Raw genomic sequence first — 26461 nt, 5'->3', positions numbered from 1 at the left:
TTACTATCTCTGGGAACAGTTAAATTTAACACACATGAAATATGATTGTCAGCTCTCTCGCAAAAAGCTGTACCTTTAACAGGCTTAGGAAGCTTAGTAATGCCAATGCATTTGACTTAATTGTCATATCAAAATTTTAATTTATTGAATTCACAAAATTTAGTAAATTCTGAGAAAGAGGAAGTAATGAGATCAGTGGGATAAAAATTAAAGGAGTTAGACAGTAAATGCTGAAAATCAGTGATCTCACTAATGAGAATTGCAGAATAAAGATAACTAGTTAAGATATGATACAGGAAAATTTTTTCCAAAACAGAAGTGAAGCAAACCAGGTGTGTATATTTAAAATTTCTCTTGGGTCCTGTGGCTGTTCACATTCCATTGATCAAAAGAATCTCCAAGCCAGTGAAATGGAGGATTATATTCTTCTCAAAGTTAGGTATGGTAAATTGAGAATAGATAACTATGAACTAGTTATACAATCAGTTATACAATCCACCACACCACATGTAGTTAAGGGATCCAAATAAAAACTGAAATTACAAATTAAACAGCTAATTATATTTAAGAGAAGATAAACGGTGATTATTAAAATGTTAGATAAAAGGAATTCCACGGATAACTATATACCTGATCTAATGACAAAATATGAGAGAAGAGAGAAGGAAGACCACAGAAAGAGAAGAGGAACCAACTGTTCCTCTGCTTACTTGGAAATTTAAACTCAAGTTTTTTGCCATCATACTTTTAAATAAGAATATTATACTAATCCTATAGAAACTATTCACTTTATTTCTATTTCAATAGTTCTTGTACAGTCCAGATTCTAAATGTGTTCCAGACTCACTAAATAAAATATTGGTAGTACATTATGAAGACTTCGCCTTCACAATACTTTCTAATTCTGGGACAAACCAAATTTCTCTTTTTGAAAGTTTTTATGAAACTCTCACAGGATGGTGCTTAGCCTATCTTCAATTGTTAGCTAGACTGTATTGTAGGTCAATTTTGTTCTTGGAGAGCCATTAGAGATATTACCATTTAACCTTTCCTCTATGAGTAGCCTATAACATTCTATTATCCCCATTATTTCCCTTTTAATATTTATATTACTGTTAATTAATATTGGCTCTTTTCTCATCTATTTTATCTATTCTTACACTGGATAATAAATGATCTATGGGTGATAACTTTATCTGGTTTGTTCTTTGTTATATCATCTGTGTTTAGAACAATGTATGGGATGGGGAATACATTTTGTTAAATGAATGAAAGGATGAACATATACATGCATGAAGCATGAATGAGAGACATGAATGAAGAAGAAAACCTAAGGGTGATGGGTTACAAGAGTGAGAATTTGGTTTGAGGAAAACAATGTCTAAGTTAATGTTTTAAAAATACAGAGTTTTCGTGGGGGGATGAGGGGAGAGGATGGGAAGGGATGGGAAGGGGAAACAAAGGAAGAGGCTATAATGCTTGATAAGAAATGTACTCATTATCTTGCCCATGTAATTGTAACCCCTCTGTACAGTATTTTCACAATAATAAAATAAAATAAAAAAAATACAGAGTTTTCTTTGACTACAATGGAGGGAACAATGCATAGGTAGATGAAGTAGCTTGGCACAGGACTAAAAGCCTTGAAATAACATGGATATTTACTAGCCTCTAAGGAGATTTTTTAAAAAATTAATTCTGATGACATTAAAAGACCTATGGGAAAGTTAAAGGTTTCACAGAGACTATAAGAGCACTACCAGTAAGTATTGGTATTACTCAGGGACTTACTTTTTATAACCATGGCAGAATCTTTGCACTGTGTGCCTTATTTTATTATTATCTATACTGAACCTCATCGAACCAATAGTACAAGCAATTTTCTTTTATTATGGGATAGGTCAAGTGAAGCACGTAGCATCAGCATTCCTTTAGCTGCCAAGGTCTAGCATTTTCAGAGTAATTACATTTGTTGAATCCATTTGTTGTAAGGTAACACAAGACTAGCTTGAGGAAAGACCTGGGAATCATCAATGTGTTTCAACATTTAATAGTTGTGCTATTATAATTTCTGTTTATTTCCAAAGTTTAACTTAATTATAGCTATTATATGGATCCCTAGAGCTGCCGACTCAATGATCAAGACTATAAACCAAACATGGAATCATGAGCAAGTCTAGAAAACTCCTGGAGCTATAATCTCCTTACAGATAAACAGGGGACTCATATGATAATATCTATCCCTGATGACTAGTGTACAGATAAATGAGATAATGTACATCATGAATTTAAATTTATGAACATACTCTTGCCTATCTAGAGAACATTGCCAAATCCAAATGGTCTGTGCTGTCTGCTTGCATTACATATTGCCAACTCTAATATAAGGTTTCATGGGAAATCTATCGTACTCTTAACTATTCAGGTTGTGAGACCTGAATCTGTGTACTTGAAATTACTCAACTAAAGTAGGAATTGAGTGAATTAGTGTCATACAAAAGAAATTGTCTAGCCGGCTTACTTCACTTAATATAATTTTTTTCCAAACCTTTCCATTTCCTAACAAATGGGGCAATGTCATTCTTTCTGATGGAGGCATAGAATTCCATTGTGTATATATACCACATTTTCTTGATCCATTCATCTACTGAGGGGCATCTGGGTTGGTTCCATATCTTAGCTATGGTAAATAATGCTGCAATAAACATAGCCAGGCCCAAAGAAACATAGGTCCCATGGTTTCCCATATTTGTAATATCTAGTAGATGTATGAGTCAAGTGGAAAAGGTCAGATAATGTGATGTCAGGAAAATGAACCCTTAGATATGTATTTTAATGTTTTTTTCTTTTATGCATGTGTTTCTAACGCATTTATAAGATTATCTCTTTGTTGCTTTGTATGTCCCTCCCCCACAGTATAACCCCTGCTTTCACTATATTTGATGTCAGTATAACTTGTGGAGGAGATGGGGAAAAACCAGTTGTTTAAGGATACAGGTGGACCTGTTGCAACAATGAGAAGTACAAGTTGTCATGTCCAAAACGAGCTTTACAACGTCGGTGTGGGGGGGGGGGAAGGGGGGGAAGGAGAAGGATTGGGATTGGGATTGGGGGGGAGGGGGGAGGCTGGGAAGGGATGTGAAGGGTAAACAAAGGAGGAGGCTGCAATGCTTGGTAAGAAATGTATGCATTATCCTGCCCATGTAATTGTAACTCTTCTGTACAGTATGTTCACAAATAAAATTAAATTAAATTAAAAAAAAAAAAGAAATTGTCTAGCCGGGCGCCAATGGCTCACACCTGTAATCCTAGCTACTCAGGAGACTGAGATCTGAGGATCATGGTTCAAAGCTAGCCCAAGCAGGAAAGTCCGTGAGACTCTTATCTCTAATTAACCACCAGAAGACCAGAAGCAGTGCTACGATTCCAGTGGTAGAGCACTGGCCTTGAACTGAAGAGCTGGGGGACAAGCCCAGAGTACAAACCCCCATGACTGACAAAAAGAAAAAGAAAAAGAAAAAGAAATTGTCTCAGTAAGCCATCATCCACTGGCTTTCAATGAAATGATTCTATACCCAGGTTCACATATTTTACAGAAAACTATTGTGGTGACATTTTAATGATAGTGGGACAACATAATAGCCAAACACATGCAATATACACAAAAGAAAATTGCTTCCTTAAGAAGGTAAATGTGGTGTCGTGGAATTAACCTAGATCTGAGTCCTGGTTATACTCAGTTTTTTATTTCCTCATGCTTTGTTTTTCACACGTGAAGGGACCTTGTACTTACTGCGTCTCATTACCAGTTCTGTTCTTCAATAGTTGAGTCCTAATTTCCCAAACAAGTTGCAGAATTTATAGAGCTTGCAGCTAGGTGGTGTATCTCTTTGAATTTCCCAGCAGAGTATGGATCATGACCTTTCAAGATGGTTTGAACTGAGAAAAATGATTCTCTCATCAAGTCAAGTAGGTTAACATATGTTTGTTAAGTTTATGTCTGTTTGGTTTCAACATGGATGCTCCAGCATGATGGCAGAAAAAGACACCTTGTGAATAAACTCATCTGGGCTCAGTGTGCACTTGAGAAGTCTGCTAAAGTTGTTATCAGCCCTGCTCTTTTCATTTTGGTTTATTACAGTTACTCCTGGAATATCAGTAGCTACAGAGATATTAATCTTGCAGGTGTGCAATAATAGAACTTTATTCATCTCCACATTACCTAAGGGGAAATGAGTCATAACAAAGAGCATATATTTATTTTCAAAATGAGTTTCAGAAGGAAAACTTCTACTTTGGAAGTATCTGTCATTTCATTCTGCTATAAACCTGATATTGGGGGAAATGCCATTTCATGTACTATATTTGAAAAATAAACTCATGCAAATGGTCAAGAAGGTTCTTTACAGAAAGAAGCTGGTATAAAACCAATGCTTAGAAATTTTCTTTTTAAGGCAACTTTCTAGAGTCAAATCCCACAGGCTCCTGCTATTTTCAGCTCATTCTGCTATAAGTTTTAGTTTTTGAAAAGAGGTCATGTGAATTTCATAAACTTTGAAAAATAATGAACATATTAAAAAAGAAATTGGTCATCGAATGTAATTACATCCCCAGCCTTCTATCTGAACATTGAAAATATTTGGGGGTATAGGACATTTGCTATGTAAAAAATTATATTCATATTTTAAAGTGGCTTTATAAGTTCTTTACTTTCCATGATAGTTACTTATAATCTGATCTTTAGTGTTTAATACAATTCTTAGCTTACAGTAATGGGTAAACAGAAAGTTGAATCTCACTTTAGTTGTTTTAGTTTTTCCTTTTTTTTTGGGGGGGGGGTCCGATTGTGGGGCCTGTATTCTGGGCCTAGGTGCTGTCCCTCAGCTCTTCAGCTCAAGGCTAGTGCTCTACCACTTGAGCCACAGCGCTACTTCCAGCTTTTTTCTTTTTTCTTATGTGGTGCTGAGCAATTGAACCCAGAGCTTCATGCATGCAAGGCAAACGCTCTACCACTGAGCCACCTTCCCAGCCCCATTTTTTCCTATTTTTTAAAATTTATTTTATGTTATTTCATTTTTTTATAGAATTCCTTTTACAATTTCCTATTATGTGGAGAATATGAAAAGTCATACTACTCAAGTCACCACACATTCTGACTGACTTAGAAAGAAGGTTCAGGCATGAGCACCTGAGGAAGATGTCTCGCGTGCCTCTCCTGATTGTTTCCTTACTCTTCTTTTCTTTTTCTCTCTAGTCAAATTTCAGTAATAGACTTTTTTTAAGCATTTGATGAAGTGTCAGTGAGACAAGTGGGTCAAGACGTTGTATATCAGGTAATGGCTTCATAATATTTCAGATTATGTCTTTGCAAGCAAATAGTACTCCATATTGGGAGATGATAAATAGGTTTGTGAATGGAGGTAAATGGCAATATAAATGCCTAGATCACAGCAGCCATTCTCATTAATTAGTACATTTATTAAGAGACTCAAAACCATGTTGGAATTTATTTGCCAACGTAAGCATGCATAATAGAAAGAATGCATAGCAAAATAGGCAAAGGGTGTCATTCAGAGACTAAATTTAATATTCATTTGGCTGCTAAGCTTATTGCCTGTGCAAATACCAATTTTAGCCAATAGGCCATCTCATAATAGAGTATTAGTGGCTGAATAGAGTCTGAAAATAGAAATGCTAAATCCCAGAAAGGAACATGATTGATGATGGTGATGATGCCGTGACATAAATATAACAGAAACATCTTGCATTAATCAAAAAGTGCGTGTTTCCTTCAATGCCATCATTATCTCCTCTGTGTATCTGAATGATCAGTTGAACAACTGCACAGAAAAGTAATATGTGTCATAAACACCATGAAAAATTTCACAATGTCTAAAATCTTCAATTTTTGGACAGATATTTCCACTGGTCTTAAATAAATGGTACCAACTGCACTACACTTTTATCAGAAAAGTTTTGTTATTTTATTTCATTTTTATTATATGCTTTAATCATAGCTATTTTGGGTACCTCTACTATTAGTAGTAACCAAAGCTTTAATCTAATCCTCTATATAGCCCTTTTGTGAATAAAACTTGAACTTAATAAGAATAACTCTTGCAAATTGACTTGCACACTAGAACTCATTTTGCAAACATGAACCAAGTTAATTACCCACTTTGCAAATGGGTTATTACATTTTGATGGTTTTGCTTTGGAAACTATATATGGGATTTTAGCGCATAGAGGAAAAGAAATCATTTTAATTAAAGGAAATAGGGATGAAATGGGAAGTGAAATTATATTTTTATATATTAAGGATTTTCAATTAGAAGTCAGGGAAGAGAATTGATATTTCCTGAGGATCTATTAAGTGTCAAGAATTGTAGCATATATTTATATATGTTATCTCATTTATAGAATTTACACATATAGTTCCTTATGTACCATGATTAGGAAACTTGTTTCTGTTATTAATAAAAGAGAGAATCAGTTATCAACCTTACAGGAATAGTAATATAGTATTCATACCATATGAAAATTTCTTTTCCTATTTATTCTGTAAAAAATTGATCCATATTGATCTATATGAAACTTCTTTGACTTTCAACTGCTATGTGGTAAGCTTTTGTACATTTGCAGTATATCATTTAAGAAATTGCTGAAGTAGTGTCTAGGCAGAATTCTAAGTTGATTCCTGAGATTTCTGACTGCTTTGTACGCTCTAAATAGTGTCAAAACTCTGAATACAAATGAATTCGAGTTCCTGACCAGACAAACTCATAGAACATAGCTAACCTACCAATAAAAACCCAAGACACACAAAACTTCTCCGAGCCCTCATGACTATATGACTGGAACAGAATGGTCCTTAAATGTGGGCCTAGAAATCAGAGATAGAGAAATCATTATGGTTTAACTCTCCCCATGATATTCTGCCTCTCAACAAAGCCAAATGAAGGGACAGGGGATGCAGTGTCCTTGTACTGCAACCTTGAAACTCAGCCAAAACGAAGTCTTTTTTCTTTTATTTCAGTTGATCTTCTCAAATATTTTGTCACATGAACGATCAAAAGCAGTAAGAGATTTAAAATACAAGAAGGTTGGATCCTAGTACTCTTGCTAGCTTTAAGATGGGATGAGAACCCTGTCTGGAAAAAGCAGGAAGGAACCTCAGTCCCGTAAGCAAAGGGAATTGAAACTGTCCAGAAATGAAAGGGGTTGGAAGCCTGTTGGCAGTGCATAGAAGTTCCGGATGAGAATGTGGACCAGCCCCCACCTTGAGCTGTGGACAGAATCCGAACTGCATCTTGTGTCACAAGTCATATGTGACACAGCAAAAGAAAAAGAATCTGAGCACTAATGGGAAACTTAAAATTGGATATGCTGCCTATGTTTGGAAAACACTTTATGAGAAAGAAGTTGAGACTGTAACATTGAGAGGAAATATCTAGAAACTTCCCTAATAGAGAATTCAAGAATACCATGATGTTTGGGATGAACAGGCTGATGTGTGTTATGGAAAGTGATACTAGATTTCCCAGCCCTTGCCTTCTGCCACTCCAGATTCGGCTTCCACATTGCAGTAATGCCATGCCAAACATGGTTTGATCTAATAATTTGCTTAAGTTTAAGTCTAGATTTCAAGGTAAAATCTGTTCTGTGGTTATGTGGTATTTCAGTTATGTGGTGATTGTGGTACTGGGAATTGAACTCACAGCTTAGTAGTCATGTGCTCAACCAATTGAGCTATGTCTCTAGCCCATGGCATGTATCCCATATGAAAAAATGCCATTGTCTTTTTGGAAAAGCTCAAGTAAAGCAATAGATAGTTCCACTAAGAAATTTACACATGGCAAATACCTCACTAAGGAAAGAATCAGGAAGTAAGTCTACAAAGAGTGGAGCTCCAAGAGAAGGGGAATGAGCTGCCAAACAGCAGTCATCTAGTGGTACTGACAAGGACTGACTTAGGAAGGAATAGGGCAACTGGGAAATAATTAACCACTCTGAAATGATTTTTGAGGTCTACAATGGAAGAAACTTGGAAGAATAAACATGTAGTGGCTTAACAAAAAACCATAAAATTAATGACATGAAAATGGGCATAAACAAATTTGGGGAATGATTGCAGAAGGCAAACCAGGTCAACAAGAAGCTATAATTCTAGAATTTATTCTAAATTCAATTTTAAAAGGGAGCACTATGGTATCCCTTTATTTCCACATGCACTATAAACTCAATTAAAGCTAATGGGTGTTATGGGCAACATTTCTAAATCACAACCTCTTTGAGGCCAATTACTTTGAACTGAATTGTTGAGCAGTAACCTTTTCCTGTTTTGGTAATAAGCAACACAACACTTGTTCATATTATATTCGATTCTGAGAAAACATTTATGAAATTATTTCCTCTATAATCGATTTTTTTTCTGGTCTTGAATTGAGGAATGATGTAAATTGCCCTCTGTGTCATACAAACATTTGCATTTGGAGACAACTCTTTTGACCTTATAATATACCTATCTTGAGATCTTTGCTTTTCATGAGTAATTGCTGTCTGTCTTATCAGGAGGTGGAGAGAATAATTCTCATCCAAAGATCTCCCAAGATTTTGTGATTTTTAAATTCTACTTGTTTTACTGGTTGGGTTCTGAAACAGTCTCTAAAATGCAGTCTAATGTGAGCTCCAAACATGTCCTAGTGTTGTTGTGAAAAAGTATTCATTTATGTATTAAATATGTTTTGGGCAGGTTGGTCTTTCTGGTCAGTAGCAAGGTAGCCAAAACCTTTTGAAAGAATTTGCTCAATGAATTCGACCCTTGTTAAAAGCTGGTCAGTTGATTGTCTCTGATGATATCGTGACAAATATTTGATTCTACGCTGATATATACTCATGTGTGCCTAGAGAATTTACATAATGTTGTTGGGATTGAAGAATCAGCCACCTACAGATTGTCTTTGCCAATGGTGTTTGGTTGTACTGACATGTGAGGTAATGTGAGTATATATGGACAGTGGACCGAGGCACTCAAGGTTAGTACTATTATTTGTACCAAGAATCTTTTTCTTTTCTTTTTGTTGGGCATGGGGCTTGAACTCTGGGCCTAAGCGCTGTCTCTCAGCTCTTCAGCTCAAGGCAAGCACTCTACCACTTGAGCTACAGCGCCACTTCCTGTTCCAAGAATCTTTAAAAAAGACAACACATACTGGTTTTTAAAGGTAAGATTCACACTCTACATGTCCACCTTTGATAGGATCACTTGTTTATATTTTGTAAGGGGGAAATTCCAGTTACACTGTTTTTTCACTATCTGGTAGAGAGTAGAATTGCTGAGCATGTTTTGAACTAACTAGTCTTGGAGGCATCTGTCTCTTCATGTTTCTGTAGTGTGACATCTTCGTGTTTATCATGCCAAAGAAATGGCATACAACTTTTGCATCACTGCACCACATAGCAGCTACTGCTGCAGGAGGAGGCCTAGCATCTGCAGCTCAGGCTGGATTTAGAGCTCACAAACTATATTCTGCCATGTTTGGGATAAATTGTTCATGTGAACCCGCCAATAATTCAACAACCACAGTGAGGTCATTTTAAGCTGACAACAATTGGATCCATTACTATTACAAAATAAGAAGGAAAAAATGATAAAATAAAATGTTACCAAGATGTCTGCTTAAGAATTGATGAATAACTCAATCTAATTCAGTCTCTTATGGGAATTAGGGGTGTAGAGATGGGTGTGGGAGTTGCTGAGGTGTTTGTTTAAATCTGGGCACGTGAAAGACAAATATGAGAAATAATAGACTTTTTGAATAAGACAATGAGTGATCTAGTGATAGACATTTAAATTAAATTAAATTAAAAATTTAGAAGTGAAACAAAACACTGCTTGGGCTCTCTCCAGGCACTAACCTACTAACCTATCATTCTTTTTTTAAAATTTTTTTAATTATCTTTAAGTAGTTGTACAAGAGAGTTTCCATTCAACAAAGCAGTTTATGAAACCAGTGTGTCTTAATCAATGTCACCCATTTCACTGCTTTCACCCACCTCTTCCTACCCACCCTCTCCATCACTCTTGTCTTAATGTTTAAGGCTATGTACATGAATTATTTTGCCCTTTAACAAAGCAGTTCATGTACAATGAATCTTTATTTTTAAAATTTGTTTATTGTCATTGTCAACATAATGTAAGGGGGTTATAGTTACCTAAGTCAGAAAAGAATACAGTTTCTTTTGAACAGGGTCACCCCTTCCCTTACTCTCTCCCATCCTACCCACACCTTGTATAGTTCATTTTCAACTTAGTATCTAATGAGTACCACTGCTAAATTTGTTACCTCTTTGCTCCACCATTTCTGTGCCCCACCTTTATGCTCCCAAAGACAAATAAATGAAAAAACAAGACAAAAGGAAAATAAAACAAAAACAGCAACAGAGAAAAAAAATCCTCATGTTTCCATTTCTTGGAGTTTATTTAGTATGACCAGGTGCACATAGCTATTTTGCCTTTGTGTTCCTCTCCTAAGAATATACTCCTTTGGTCTCACTCAGTGTGAATGCCTACGGACCTGCTGATCTGTGTCATCCCTTCAACATCTTTACCCTTCTTCCACCTACCCTTTCCCTTATTGTTCTCAATTCTCTGGTATATACAATGAATTCTTGCCTGTGTTCTCCTCCCTTCTTCCTTCATTCTTTTACCTCTCTCTCCTTGGCTTCCCCTTCCCCCAAGCAAGTACCCATTTCCTGGTACTTATTTTGTTGTGCTTTGTTGACTTATTCTTTCTAAAGAACTATACTATTTGTGCACTTCCTCTATGACTTCTATTATCTTTCAGTTAATTCATTTGTAACTACATCTATACCACCCTGACTGTTTACTTCTAGGCTCTTTCTAGTTCCCACAAATGAGGGAAACCATAAAGCTCAGTCTCAGCCAACATTACTCTGCTTTTTGACTTAGTCCAAGAAACACTGAATGGTAGTGTTTGCTCTGGGGGTAGTGAAAATATGATCCTAGCTCTGCTCCATGACAAATGCATTCTCCAAGGAAAAATAAAGCCACAAGCAGTTAAAAATGTAAAAAATGAATCTGAATTAGGAGTGAGAGGCACAGTTTCACTGTGACCTTTTGGTGCCTGGCTTTCTTTCAGGATAGGAAAGTAAGGAATATCTTCTATCCCCTAAATCAGAACTTCAGGATTCCAACAACGTGTATTCCCAGATGGTAGCAGAGCTGTGCATGATTTCACAATTTCAGTTCAAAATGTTACGATAAAGGTTTCAAATATATTACTAGTAAGGTTGAAAAAATAGGTTTGCAGTGAATATTTATAGTTCTGTCTTGTAAATTTAACATTTGCTATATGACTGTGACACATCCCTATTCATCTCTACAAATCCATCAGTCTTTCCTATGTCTGAAGCATTTTGTGAATTGCAGACATCACTATTGTTTTCCTTAACTACTTCTGAGGGCAGCTGAATACAACTTGCTATTTTTGAGTGTGTTTTATTTATTTTAATGTGAATTTAGAGACAATGAAATATTTAAGGTGCATTTGCCAAGTTTGACACAACTGTATAAATGCTTGTAAATGACACCTCTTTATATCCTCAGAAAGTTCCCTGAGATGTCATTTCTGTCAACCTCCTAATCTACTCCTGAAACAAAAACTACTGTTAGGATGATTTTCTACCATAGTTTAGATCTAGAACATCCTCTAGGCATCACAGAGTACAATTCCTGTCACTTAGAAGGATGATTGTGGTATTGCTTATTGCTGCATGATTTCTATTATTAAGTAGTACTGCATACCATGGATGAGCCACATTTTATTCTTTTTTTTTTCTTCTTAATTACTGGGCTTGTTTCATTTTGGACATTGGCTTGTAATAATAATTCTATACTGTATATCCCCTCTGATTGAGGAATGGCATTTTAATTGCTTTACATTCTTACCAGTATTTGGTATAATAAATATTTTTTAAGAAATTAGACATGTTATTTCATTTATTCATACTTTCATGACTAATGGTAGCAAGTATCATTTTTTTCTGGATTTTTTTCCAGTTTTTATAGCTTCTTTGATGAAGTTTCTGCTCAAATATTCTATCCACTTAAAAATTTGATATTTTCTCATTGCCGAACCTCAATAGTTCTTTATTTATCTGAAACACAGGTCTCTTTGCAGATACATGTGTGTGAAACTCACTATATATAATGAGTCATGTTATAAAACCATGAATCTGGCTACTTATAAATGTGGATACTCTTTGCTAAGCCAAAAACAAAATAAAATCCTATTGAAGGAGGAAAATGAAGGTTTGTTTGTTCTTTTTATTATTATGATAAGCAGTTGTACAAAGGAGTTAAGCAGTTGTACAAACTTGTTGTTTAAATAGTTGTTCAAAGTTAAGTAGTTGTTTCCATAAGTAGGAGTTTCCATATAGCAAAACAGTTTAGAGTACAATGTATCTTGATCCATGTCAGTCCTTACAACAGTCTCACTTACCCTATCCATCCCTTTCCTTACTCTTCTTAATTTTGTAGGATATATATTGGATTTATAAAATTTTAAATATAACATAAAACACTCTAGAGATTTTTTCACTCTTAGTTTGTTTAATCTGTACTACATATTTTAAAATTGGAAAAAGTATTGAATGAAAGCTATACTTTGTTCAATAAGAACATGCTCTAATTCATTACTTTGATAAGGGTGTTGTTGCCCTGGATACACACACACACACACACACACACACACACACACACACACATCAAATTTGTACTCAAATCTTTCTTTTTCACATCCTCTGTATGCATCCACTTTGTGCTCTATTCCCAGGATGCCAAAGACCTGTTTGGGGAAATAATTTGTGAAATGAACAGCAATCCAACTTATGAAGGCACATAATCAAACATGCCACCTATTCTAATTCTTTTTAACAGTCTTGTGAGGATTCCTACAAGCTGGAAAGGGGGCGATGAGGTTAGTCCCTCAGATTTCATTTTAGAAAAAGCTTCAGATAATATGCAGAAGGCTTATCATGCTTTGACATCATGCGTTTGATAAGATAATATTATTTTCCTGGCATGCAGAACCGTACTGCTCTTTACCTCTTTTAAAATGATGGGTTTGTTGTGTTTGTTGAATTTCACACAGGAAACCATTCTTAAAACTAAATGTCAATCTGAGAAAAATTAGTCTCTCCACGTGTTCAGTAATGGGAGGAAAGTTCACAAGTATGCCCTCAGCAAAAGTACCAGCATTCACCTCATTAAACCTTGCTTGTATCTGAGCAGGTAAAGGGACTAGACAACTTAATTACTACTTCTAGTTCCATTTCACTGTGAGCTTTAAATATTCACTACTGTTCAGAAACCTTCCGTTTTATTAATCTTTGATGAATTGGTTATATATTTTGAATTATCACAAAAATTGCTTGATAAAACAATTTTATTGTTTGCATCTTCTGCTTCCTTCCTAGCCCAGACTGGCTGAAAGTAGGTTCCTTAAACTAGATCAAATATAAGTCTAAATAATTAAAGCTGGATTCCCTCTGGGGACAGTTAAAACGTTATTGTAAAGCTTGTGTTGTGCCTTGACAGACAAAAACTCTTCTGGGGTTGAGTTTTTAATTTGTATTTAATCATGTTCTCCTTTTTCTTCACCTCTTTTTTCAACTAATGTCCTATGCACAGTTCTCAGAACCCATCTACAAACTGGATTTAAATTTTATCTCTGTTGGGTCAGCAGATGACCTTTGCTTCTTTTCCATTTCCCATCTCCTTTTAATATTCTGAATGGTGTCTATCGTTATATACATACATTCTAAACTCTAGTGAGTGGCTACAATTAAAGAAATCTCTAAACTTTGCTAAAAATAAAAGTATAATTTCCTCACAGGTAATTGTTTGTTAGAAGTTAAAGCATTCTCTTGTTAGTCCCCATATCAATATTCCTCAACAGTTTCTGATTATGGAAATTGCACATATTTTCAAGTCATACAGAACTTCTACAGATTTTCAAAAGCATTGGACTCTTTTAAATTACTACAATCATAAGGAAGCACATATATTACAACATTACATTTTTCATTTCCTTATTAATCATAGTCTAATAAGATTCAATTTCCATACCATTTCACGTACCTTCTATGATGTTTTGACCCAGGCTGGGACCAGCATCCTGTACCTTTGTAAAGAAGAACATGATTACCTTTGGGAAGTGCAGTTTTGAGGGAAAAGGGAGAGTGTTTACTCTCAGATCTGTGCTGAGCAGAATTGATGAGCAGAGTTGGCGCTTCCAATGATGTGACATTTCCTTAATTTTTGCTTTCTCTCTGTGCCTTTTGTGCCACTGCTGGTCCAGATCTTGTCTTTGAAAATGCTCTCCTGAGAAGAATTCTACACTTCATTGTAATTCTTGAACATGTCAGTGCAAGCTGGCATACATAAACATGAAGACTTACATGGCATGGAATAGAATGAATGGTTTTGCCTAATTTTGTCTTTTTACCTTGAAAAGCAAAGCATCAGTCCACGAAAGGTCAAGAGTTCTGAGTCAAGACCAATTACAAGATCAGGGGAGGTGACCACAGGCACTGAGGTCCGTGGCGCACTACAAACAGAGCTCACAGCACACACTTTGCAAAAGGAGGCATGATGGTCCCAATAGTTTCTGAATCTATACTAGAAGTAGTTGCATTGGTTTCTAATGGTGGAGTCTATAATCTGTGAGATTATTCAGATATGCTTAATACTTAAGGAACGATGGGAACTTTTAAAAGCAGACACTGTTCTCTTGTTTGTAGCAGAAGAGGAAGTCAGAGAAGTTGGTAGCATAAATATTTTTTAATTGTGAAAATAATGTACAGAGGGGTTACAATTATATGGGCAAGGTAATGAGTACATTTCTTATCAAGCATTGTTGCTTCCTCCTTTGTTTCCCCTTCCCATCCCCCCTTCCCCTCCCCATGCCAAAGTTGTAAAGTTCGTTTTTTAACATAACGTCTGTACATCTCATTGTTGCAATGGGTCTACCCTATTTAAACAATTTGTTTTTCCCTTCCCCTCCACAAATTATACCAACATCAAATACAGTGAAAACAGGAGTTATCCTGTGGGGGAGGGACATACAAAGCAACAAAGAAATCATATAAATATGTTAGAAACAATAGCAAGAAAGAAAAAAAATTTGAGTCCTTATCTTGGGGTTCATTTCGCCTAACATCAACTTATCTGACAGTTTCTGCTTGGCTCAGACATATACTAGTTATTGCAAATAAGGGAAACCATGGGACCTATGTAAGCCAGAATACATATTTTTATGCACTATTTCTACCTCAAATATGAAAAACAGGCAACAAATTCTCTGTCTGTCTGTCTGTCTGTCTCTTTCTCTATGGCAAAGCTGAGAAAGACCCACTGGTCAACAGTTAGCAAGGGAACATGGACTTCAGTTTTACAACTGCAAGGAACTGAATTCTGCTAACAACTTGAGTACATTGGAAATTGATTTCTCCTTCGTTTGTCCATATGAGTACTCAGCGCTGGCTGATAGCTTGATTTTGGCTTGGGATACTCTAATACATTAATAATAACCTATTGATTCGGTGACAGACTTTTGTCTATAGCACTGCCGGCTATGGGATTAAGTATTTTCTAATAGTTCACACAGCAGTAGAAATCTAACCAAAAAGTTGATCTATGAAAAGTTAGGATGAAGGGAATTTTGGTCACTCAATGGTACAATTAAGTAAAATCCTTTGTGGACTATACAGATGAGTTACAAACATTCTCTTTTCTGTAACTATTGCTATTCTTTTCCACACTTTTCTCTAGGTGATTCCTTCTGAGTGTCTGTGAAGTATGTAACACACAAATAGGAGCTAACTCCAAAACTAGCAATCTTTCTTTCTAAAGTAATTTTTCCCTCATATATAAGGCTCCAAAAAAGCTAGAAATCAATTTTTTTACCTTCTCTCTATTTTTTTTTTTTGGCCAGTCCTGGGACTTGAACTCAGGGCCTGGGCACTGTCCCTGAGCTTCTTTTGCTCAAGGCTAGCACTCTACCTCTTGAGCCACAGCACCACTTTTGGCTTATTTTGTTTACGTAATACTGAAGAATTGAATCCAGGGTTGTTTCATACATGCTAGCCAAGCACTCCACCAGTAAGCCACATTCTCAACCTCACCTCTTTTAATATGCTTCATTTTTTATTCTAATCTATCTATCTATCTATCTATCTATCTATCTATCTATCTATCTATCTATCTATCTATCTATCTAATTTTAATTGTGAAAATACCATACAGAGGGGTTACAGTTACATGGGCAAGGATGCTTCCTTTTTTTTTTTTTTGCTACAGTTACAACTTTTCAAGATAAATTGAGATGGTCAGAGAAATTTTAAAATGTATAAATCATGTCATATCCACCTTTAAATCTTAAAACCTCAATTTAGTTTTTATAACATTAAAAGGGCTCAAAGATTTTGAATAGTAGTGAGTACACAGAACAACATGATTAATAATCTGTTGTGCCTTTGAGAAGATTATTTATCATTCAAACCTGATGGTATTTATTACATGGAAATGAAACATATTCATTACTAATATTTAAGAGATTCCGCATGCAAGTGTGGGAAACAACAGACCAAGAAATCTACAGAAAAACTATAAATACAAAATTTGACACCTAAGAATTCTGATTAATGTGGCTATTGATAATATATTTATACACAAACCTGATAGGAGTTTAATCTCAAATACATAAAACATGAAGCACACTACGTGTGTGGGGGGGGGCAGGGCACATGTGCTGGTACTGGGGCTTACCCTTGCTTGGCTTTAAACTAAGGATATCTGGAAAAAACTAGAAAATGCAGATGAGTAATTTGTAAAGCATATATATTTGCATTAATTACATAACATACAGAATGCACTCACTTTATACAATTGTTCTGCAAAACACCAAATGATTGAATAAATGAATTCATTAATGAATTTATCATTTGATTATTTTGTTGATTATAATTATCCCCTTTTAAGTTTTAGGAAATACTTTTGTAAAAAGTCACAAAACCGGGCTGGGAAGGTGGCTCAGTGGTAGAGTGCTTGCCTCACATGCCTGAGGCCCTGGGTTCGATTCCTCAGCGCCACATAAACAGAAAAAGCCGAAGTGGCACTGTGGCTTAAGTGGTAGAGCGCTAGCCTTGAGCTGAAGAGCTGAGGGACAGCGCCCAGGCCCAGAGTTCAGGCCCCATGACCCACAAAAAAAAAAAAAGGCACAAAACTACTTGGTACAGAAATATGGCCCAAAGACAAGTGTATGAATATTTAATTGCCTTGTATTATTAATCTCAACAGAACAAACATTTTTTTTAATCATAACTCAAGGAGAATAAAAAGTCAGTGAAGAAGCCACAAGTGTTTTCAGGGATATGCAGAAATTTTCTTTGTCCAGAAGGAAGTCACATTTTAATTAAAATACAGAAAATATTAGACTTCAGAGGCTTGGTTTGTCACTATTGTACCAGTAGTTGAGAAACTATGAGAACAGTTAGCATAGACTTCATGGATTTTAGTTTCTTTATTATTTAGTTTGACTAAATTTATTGTAATTTTAATTTCTTATGGTACTGAAGATTGAAATATACAAGTGATCTACCATTGAACAAAATTACCAGCTATTTAGAGTTTATTAAAACTCAATAATTATGAGTTCAGTCTGTTATTAGTCATATTTTTCTATAATATATAGAAAAGTTATATGTTAAATAAAGGAACCATTTCAAGATAAAGAATAAGTACTTCAGATATCTGAAGTACTGTGTTGCAAGACTTTCTTGTCACAAACTAAGTGTATTTACACTTAATGCCCATACATATTTTTCCTTCTTTGTATCATAAATAACTTACAGGCTCTTAAATTATAGATGTCTTTCCAAGAATTTTCCTTTCCTTCTACAGATTGGTTTCCTATCATCTTAACTACACAATGCTAAAGGATCCTTTGTCAAATATAAATTGGGAAAATTGTTGCAAGAAAATAAGGAAGAATTAATACTCTTCAAAATCAAGATTGTTACCCAGTAACAAAACTAACAATCTTTCTTGTAGCAGAGAAGGCTGATGTCACTCTGCTCTCCCTATCTCATGCTGTTGCGATGAATTCAGTGTTGGCTTCTCACCTGGGTATGCCAATGGTTGTGTGTGGTACAGTGCACCAGAGTGGATTTCCATTTCCCCATTGCCTCTGATCGGCCGAAGGACGGAAGGAGAGGAGCCACGTTAGAAGCATTTCAGCCTTCCAGCCCATGTGTGAGAAGTTTGTGTGAATCTAAAGCAGACCCTGACAACTGTCACTTCCTTTTGTCACTTCCTTAGCTTTCAGGCATTCCCTGGTTGGCCAACAATGTTCACTGATTCCATTCACTTCTGCTTTCAGGGCAAATTCTTACAGAAGAAAGAAATCCTGTCTTTTGCTGCAAAATGAGTGGAACTGGAAGACACTATATTAAGTGAAATGAAACAGACACAGGATGAAGAATAGTGGATTTTGTCTCCTGTAGAAGCTAAAAGAAAAAACAAATTCAACCAGAATCTGGAATAGCGATTACTAGAGGTTAAATGATTGTTTGATGGTTTGTTTGTTTGTGGTGCTGGCTCTGGGGCTTGAACTCAAGGCCTCTGTGCTATATTGCTCAAAGCTAATGCTCTACCATTTGAGCCACAGCTCCACATCTGCCTTTTTGTTTTGGTGCTTAATTGTAGATGAGAGTCGCTTCTTTCCTACCTGAGTTGGCTATGAACTATGATCCTCAGATCTCAGCCTCTTGAGTACCTTGGATTACAGGCATGAGCCAAAGGTGCCCAGAGAGGTGAATTTCTCTTGGAAGTAGGTGAAAAAAGTGATTTGATCAGTGCCTGTTATGTTTATATGCTGAAATACATACTGGACCCCATGGGTATGTACCAATTATACCTATTCATCAAAAATTACAAAAATTACAATGTACCAAACTCAATATTGTTTTCAACTTTGAAACTTCTAAAACACTGTATTTTAAATATTTTCACTGCAACAGAATGAATATATAGTATGATATAGTCAATAATTAGCTGATTTAAACATACTATTTTATGTACGCAAACATCACTTTATATTACAATATATATGTATATATATATAAAATGGTTATTCTTCAAATAAAAAGTAAATAAAATCTTAAGAGTAACTGTAAAGTGTAAATGAATGTTCATTTCTAATTATTAAAGAAATGAATGTTTGGGTAATGTAGTTTTTCACTTATCAGGTTACATCTAAGATTGAGAAACAAAACTTTTTGCAATTAAGTATATATCCAAGGAACTCTCTCATACTCTGATGATGAAAGTATAAGTCAAGGGCTGGGAAGGTGGCTCAGTGGTAGAGCACTTGCCTTGCATGCATGAGGCCCTGGGTTCGATTCCTCAGCACCACATAAGCAAAAAGAAAAAAGCCGGAAGTGGCGCTGTGGCTCAAGTGGTAGAGCACTAGCCTTGAGCTGAAGACCTGAGGGACAGCGGCCAGGCCCAGAGTTCAGGCCCCACAACTGGACCAAAAAAAACAAAAACAAAAACAAAAAGAAAGTATAAGTCAAGACAGATAAGCACATACATTTGTGCAGATACACACACACTCACACGTAATGTCATGTCATTAATCTCTCAGTACATCTATTATTATTGGTATTTATTGATCTAATAAAACCTATTAAATTTTGCTTTGGATTTTTTGTTCTTTTTGCAATGAATAAAACATTAAATGAGTAAAACCTATCTTTAAGCCCTCATCATGCAACATATAAAGGAAACCCACTGAGCACATAGAAGTTGAGGTTAACAAAGGAATAGAGAAAGGATCTTTCTATCCTTTTACCTTTCTCCTCCATCCATTCCCTTTGGCTCTGATGCCACACAATCATCAAGGCTTTGGCTCTGATGTTCACTTGTTACTTAAATCTTAACATCTTCTTCTTTTGGTGTCTTCCCAGATTTTCGACTTATCCAGAACATTAGTTGGGCGTTGCTTTACCTACATATTCCCCTGTGTTAGACCTGAAAATCACCCAGTTTTTAATGTCACTCCTGCCACAATTGTACAACAATGTGCTCTATTTTGTGTCACATTACCTCCCTGATTCTTGAACCCTAGGCTAGAACTTACCTTCATGTTCCATGTCTAAATTCCATGCATTGTGTTCAACATGTAGAAATTAATTCTGTAAGTTCTGGCGAGCAAAGTGCAGTGCTGAGAAGACTTAAGAAGACTCCTAACAGGGTTTTGTTAGATTTTATAATAAAGTAGATTTTTTTCTTAGACTCGAGGCATTGGATTCATATTTCTTTGCAAACTTATCCTAAGCCATAAAAAAGCATCCAGAGAGCCTTTTGAACTGTACCACAGCAAAGTGTCTCTCTTCCTGAATTGTCTGCTCTTGTCAGGACTCAGAGACAAGATGCATACGGAGGACTTTTTTTTGCATATTTTGGATCCCTATATTAATGGATATTTTGTTGTTATAGGTGTCACATTATGATTCCAGCATGGTGGTGATTCTACTTTTCAGCTGGAGACTGAACTTCCAAAATTCTTCATACTAGGTAGAGAGTGGATTAATTTTTACTCAAGTAATTATTTGGCACTTGATATCATTCTTGGCTTTTGCATCAAATAGATGAATAACAGCAAAAAATGTTTATTCCGTATGCTAAATTAAAATCTACAATGAAACACTGTTTTCATGATTAAAATTGGGGCATCCTTAGAAACCAATGATATGTACAGCTAATTGAATTGCTGGCCTAAAACAATGTTAGCAATAAGCAACTTGATGGCACATGGTAAAAATGAACTCACTGTATGCAGACTATAATTATAAAGCATGATAAATTACATGCAGAGGTTATTTCTACCGTTAAGTAAATAACTGCCTCACTCAGGGCTGATTTGCTAAAATGCTATCTGGAAAGCCAATAAATATTCATTATTCATATTAAACACAAAATTCTGCCAGTGGAAGATCATCTATTTCAAGGTCACCTGTATTGAAGGAGCAAAGACAAGGCAGCATAGAATATATGTACGTAGGTCTTATTAAGCACAAATTTTGGATCACTGGCAAATTCCTGACTCTGTGTTGTCCCATTTGAAAGGCAGAATTTTGGATTCATTCACACCTTTTGCTTTGTAAGTATGAAGTGCAAACAGTTCACAATACTCAGGAAGCATAAAATCTGTGTAAATATAAAATTTTCAGTCTTCACTATTTCTAGTCATTTTTAAGTCTTTTATGTGACATATAACCTTATAGATTTCCTGATGCATTTCCAATCTAAGAAAGCCACTCCAATCATATAGAGTCTTGTCATGTCAATAAAAGTACGTAAATGTATAAACAATGCGCTGCATATATTGAAAGGAAGTCAAAGGCAGTTGTACTGAGAGAGTGAAGTTAGTATGATACACTATTAGAATAGAAATAGCTTACATTTGAATCCCACCAATATTTTGCTAATCCAAAGAAACAAGTTAATATATTTATTCCAGGATCAATGTATTTTTTTCATGGCTTATGTAGTGATAACATAATAGACTCCTTCATATACAAAGAAACATTTATTTTAGATAGCTGACAATAAGCTCAATTATTAGTATCATTTCTTTTTCATACTTAGAAATGTGTAGGCAATGTTATTTAACACTAATGCGCACATTTCTGTTTACCAACGTGCAAGTTCAAGCTTGGTGTTCAGCATCTTGGCATTTATGGGTGGAAAACTTCCTCAGCAGCTCTGAGGGTCCCTTCTGGTGACAGCAGTAAATTACAGCTTGGGGACATTCCCTCACCTCCCTTAAGATACCAAGATATCTTGGCAGATGTCCAATTGATCAAGCAGTGGTAAGTCCCTGGGGTGTGTGGCTGCCATAAGTGAACGTATCATTTTGAAATCTGTAACTGGGAAGAATTTCATTTTCCTGGGAAAGAGTCTGGAAAAGTTTTAATGTTTCTGAAAATTTTCCATAATTAGTGTCCTGAGAATGATATCAACTTCAGATTTTTGTTTCTTATCTGTTTTAGTGTGTAACAATTCAAATAGACAACAACTTATACATATATATATACACACATACTCTGTGAAGAGAGAGAGACAGAGAAAGAGAGAGAGAGAGAGAGAAAGAGAGAGAAGGAAAGAAAGACAGAAGCAATATGGACCCTAATTTTGTTGGTGATGTCCATGGCTTACAGTAAATTTTGGTAGCAAAGTAATAGCCATACCCTGTGTACAAAACAAGCATAGATCTTTTCTATCTTCATACATTTAAAAATGTGATATCTTAAAATACTACATCCATTTCCCCTTGTATTTTACATTTCACTATCATTCTTAAAATTGTCCACCTTCTAGGTCCATGAGATAGCTATCTATATTTAAATCAGCTTTTTAAATCATGTTATTTGATAATTGATCTGGTATTAATGTGCTAGAGATAGGTTATCATTTTATTTATTTGCAAAATATGTAGTAACTATGCTAAACTAGTTTATAATATATAGACAATACTTTTAAGATCATTTGCAATTTGTAGTACTTATGCATTTCAAAATATTAATGCCTATGATACATGCATCTCTCATCATAACTTTCTAATTATTATTATTTTTTTTTTTTGGGTCCGGTCGTGGGGCCTGAACTCTGGGCCTGGGCGCTGTCCCTCAGCTCTTCAGCTCAAGGCTAGCGCTCTACCACTATGAGCCACAGCGCCACTTCCGGCTTTTTTCTTTTTGCTTATGTGGTGCTGAGGAATCGAACCCAGGGCCTCGAGCATGCAAGGCAAGCGCTCTACCACTGAGCCACCTTCCCAGCCCCATCTAATTATTATTTGATAAAGTAGGTTAAATCAGTATTTAGGATGGAAGTTGTAAGTAAAACAGAATAAGTTTTAATAGAAAGTATCATTAATGTTTGACTTCATGTTGTTGCTTTTCCCAATATATAATAAGTGTATAGTAAGTTAGCAGGAAACCTAGTCTATTGGTACTTAATTAGTTTTATGTCCTAGAATTGTATCTCTTCCAAATGGCTTCCAGTGAAGCATTCTTCTGTTTTCTTTTATTTAAAAATATCGAGCAGTTTCCAAACGTGCATGTCATTCTTGCACAGGGGCCAGACTAATCTTCTCCATGTTGTTTTGAATTCTAGTACATGTTCTATTGAAGCGAGCATTCTTTTGTGTATTTTGTTGGCTCAGTCTTAGGTCTTTCCATGTTCTGTTTTCATAACTTTCATGAATAATCTTCTGGTTGGAAGTAAGAGGGAACATTCTGTTTTAGAGAGGTAAAAACGCTTTTGCCTTGAGTAAAGGTGGGGTGGAGGAAAGTAATATATTTCCCTTGCATGTGAGTCTTTGGGGGTAGGTAGAGGAGAGCGAAAAATGAGAATGGACAGAATTGTTTCCATGAGAAGATAGTAGGCAAGGGCCCACAGCACGATGTTCTTTCTTTTTATTGACAGCAAGAAGCTGAGCAAGGATCAAGGGACCTGCACAGCCCTACACTTGGCTGATCCTGTGCCTGGAGGATATCTGCAAAGTAAAATCTAGGAGTTCTTTTGCTTGGAGACCTAGAATTTGGATTGGGAAGGAGACTGCTAGTACAAGGTGCCAAGCATCAGCAGTAGCGTGAAGTGAGGGTCTCAAGTAGCTAATGAACATGGATGGCAGAGAAAGAGAAAGGGCTCAGGTATTTAGTACAGAATGGATACAGTTAAAAGTACTACTGAGAAACAGGTATTGTTTCTTCTAATATGCGCAAGTGAGAGCTGGGTGTATTACATCCTGATAGGGACTGACACTCCAAAATAGCTAAAAAGGTAGCTATTTAGCTAGGCCTGATAAGATGATGGCCTTCAAGATGTCAGATGAAATCTACTTCCAAGTTTTCTTCTTCTTGTGCCAATAGAAGCTGCCTTTTCTCTTTTTTCAGAATTTCTCTGCCTTTTCACCAAGAGGAGAAAAACTGAGAGAGGAATAACTACAACCAAGTAAACTAAATCATAGTCAAAATTAAAACTGGTTCATTAAAATTAATAAAGGCTATAATTCATTAAAAATCTTCCAAAGGGAAGAATAATCATTGAGATTCAATTCAATGTGACAAATATTTATCTCAAAGCTACCAGCCCTCATCTGGGAGCAAATAGTATGACAATATTATGACTTTTTTTAACCTTCTCTTTGAAAAAGCATTGTTTTCCAGTGATCATCAAAGGTATTGAAAAACTTGTATTTCCCTATGCTCTATATTTTAACAAAGTTCCAATAAATAAGGTTTAACCAACAGGATCCATAGAACAATATTTTAAGATAAATTATTCTTCTATTCCTACTACACATTTAATTTTCAATGCTTATATGTTTAAGAAGAATACATATATATCTATATTTTTTCATATGAAGATTTAAATTTCTCATTATCAAGTTTTCATTCCCATCTGATAGAAAATCTGGTATAATATTATGAAGAGTAAATATCTATCGAATTGAATTTCCTTAAACTCCATAAGTCTAGGAGAATCTGGGAGAATTATACTTCTCTTGATGCTTATGACATTACTTTCTCTGTTTGTCTTCATTTACCAAATTTCCAATTGTTCCATCCACTTAACTGAAGATCTGAATGCTTGTTTAAACTCCTTTTCTCTACCAATAATCTTCATAGTTATAAATCATCTACTACAATATCTTTGAACTTAGGTTATGTGACTATTTCTATTTGCCTTAACTGTAGGCATTAAAATCTAAGGAACTAGCTAGCCCAGCTAGCCAGCTAATTAAACAAACAAAAAGCTTTTCATCATTTTCTATATTATAAATATTAAATGTTGACATTGTGTGTGTGTGTGTGTGTGTGTGTGTGTGTGTGTGTGTCTGTATGTCTGTGTGTGTGTGTGTGTGTCTGTGTGTGTGTGCTGGTTCTGGGCCTGGAACTCAAGACCTGGTTACTGTCCCTGAGCTTTTGGATTCAGGGATGCCCTTCTAACATTGGAGAAACCAGGTGCACTTTGGGCTTTTTTGGTGATTATTGGAAGTAAGAGTCTCATGGACTTTCTTATATCAACTCTACAGGATGAAAACTGAAATTATCCTAAATGTCTTCCTCATTCCCTGTTACCTGTCTCACCTGATGGAAACATTGTCCATCCCAGTGAAGGATTGGAAATTGTCTTTGAGTCCTTCTTCCTCCAGCAATATTACCACGCCAATTCTAAGAACAAACCCTAAATGTTTCAGGAATTGATATGCTTCTCTCTCTGCTATGTAAGCTTCCATCATTTTCACTAGGAAGATCATAAAACTTTTGCCTTCATTTGTTACCCCTCAAATCCTCCACATTACAATGGTATTCTAACTAATTGTCTATAGCCTACATGTAACTGCATTAGAAACAGGTTCTCTGAGCAGCAAACTAACTTTGAGGACTAGGGTGCTCATGTGGGAGAACACTTACAAGTGCAGAGCTTTGGGTTTGATCCCTGAAGGAGAAAGAACATATGGCTTACTTTGGTTTGGCCTCTGTGTTAGTTCCCTTTCCTTCCTTTGACCTTGAATGTAGCACAGAATCAACTCTGAATTGTATGCTTCTGCATATAATTTATTTATTCCAGTTCACTTTTATGCAGTGTTTACCCTCTGCTTGGAGCCAGGTACATATTATTATTTGTTAGCTACTTAGCACTGAAATTTAAACAGAACACACTCCAAAAAATTCTGTCTGTCCCTTGGGGAGCATTAAGCTTTTCCTGTTCTATAAGTATGACCCTATCATATGAATCATTCTAGTTTGAAATCCTTTATTTATCTATCTGCCATAGAATGAAACTCCTGCACAGCAAGAAGGATGTTGTATTATTCATAAAGAATATCTGCCTAAGAGCTTAACACAGTTTCTACTCACTAAATGTTGGTTGTAGTTGACATCAGATAATTGAAATGTGATAAATGCCACTAAATGTTCTCTCCAGGACTAGCAGAGTGCTTGATGAATATTGCACAGTTAATTAATGTAGAACAGCTGAATGATTATTTCTGGGTCTTCTAAAACATCACAAATCAAGGAAGGAGAAGGCAGAGGGAGGGATGGAAGGAAGGAGGGGAGAAAGGGAGAAAGGAAGGGAGGAAGGAGTAACTAACAATAACTACCTGATTTCCTCCTTAAACTAAAAATAAATATGGAGTGAGGCTCAAGATCAGGGGACATGTGAAGAAGAAAGACAAATTTCTAGCACATATTTTGATATTCTTTCCCCTATGACTCTTAGGCTCGTCACTGTAGGGACCAAATATACTAAACAATCACTTGCTGTCGTACATTACCATGAGGACTGACCAACCAAGAACTGTTT

At 35.7% G+C, this 26461-nt stretch overlaps 1 non-coding gene across 1 annotated transcript; it reads right to left on the bottom strand.

Moving 5' to 3' along the window:
- Positions 1-23176: 23176 nt before the first annotated feature.
- Positions 23177-23282, bottom strand: LOC138834967 (U6 spliceosomal RNA). Its single transcript, XR_011374318.1, has one exon. It is a non-coding gene; the product is annotated as a U6 spliceosomal RNA (small nuclear RNA).
- Positions 23283-26461: the final 3179 nt, after the last annotated feature.

The sequence above is a fragment of the Dipodomys merriami genome, unplaced genomic scaffold, assembly GCF_024711535.1.
Source record: "Dipodomys merriami isolate MVZ:Mamm:240054 unplaced genomic scaffold, mDipMer1.0.p SCAF_1, whole genome shotgun sequence".
Taxonomy (NCBI): domain Eukaryota; kingdom Metazoa; phylum Chordata; class Mammalia; order Rodentia; family Heteromyidae; genus Dipodomys; species Dipodomys merriami.
Note: the sequence above shows the minus strand (reverse complement) of the source record. Positions and strands in the feature narration are given on the sequence as shown.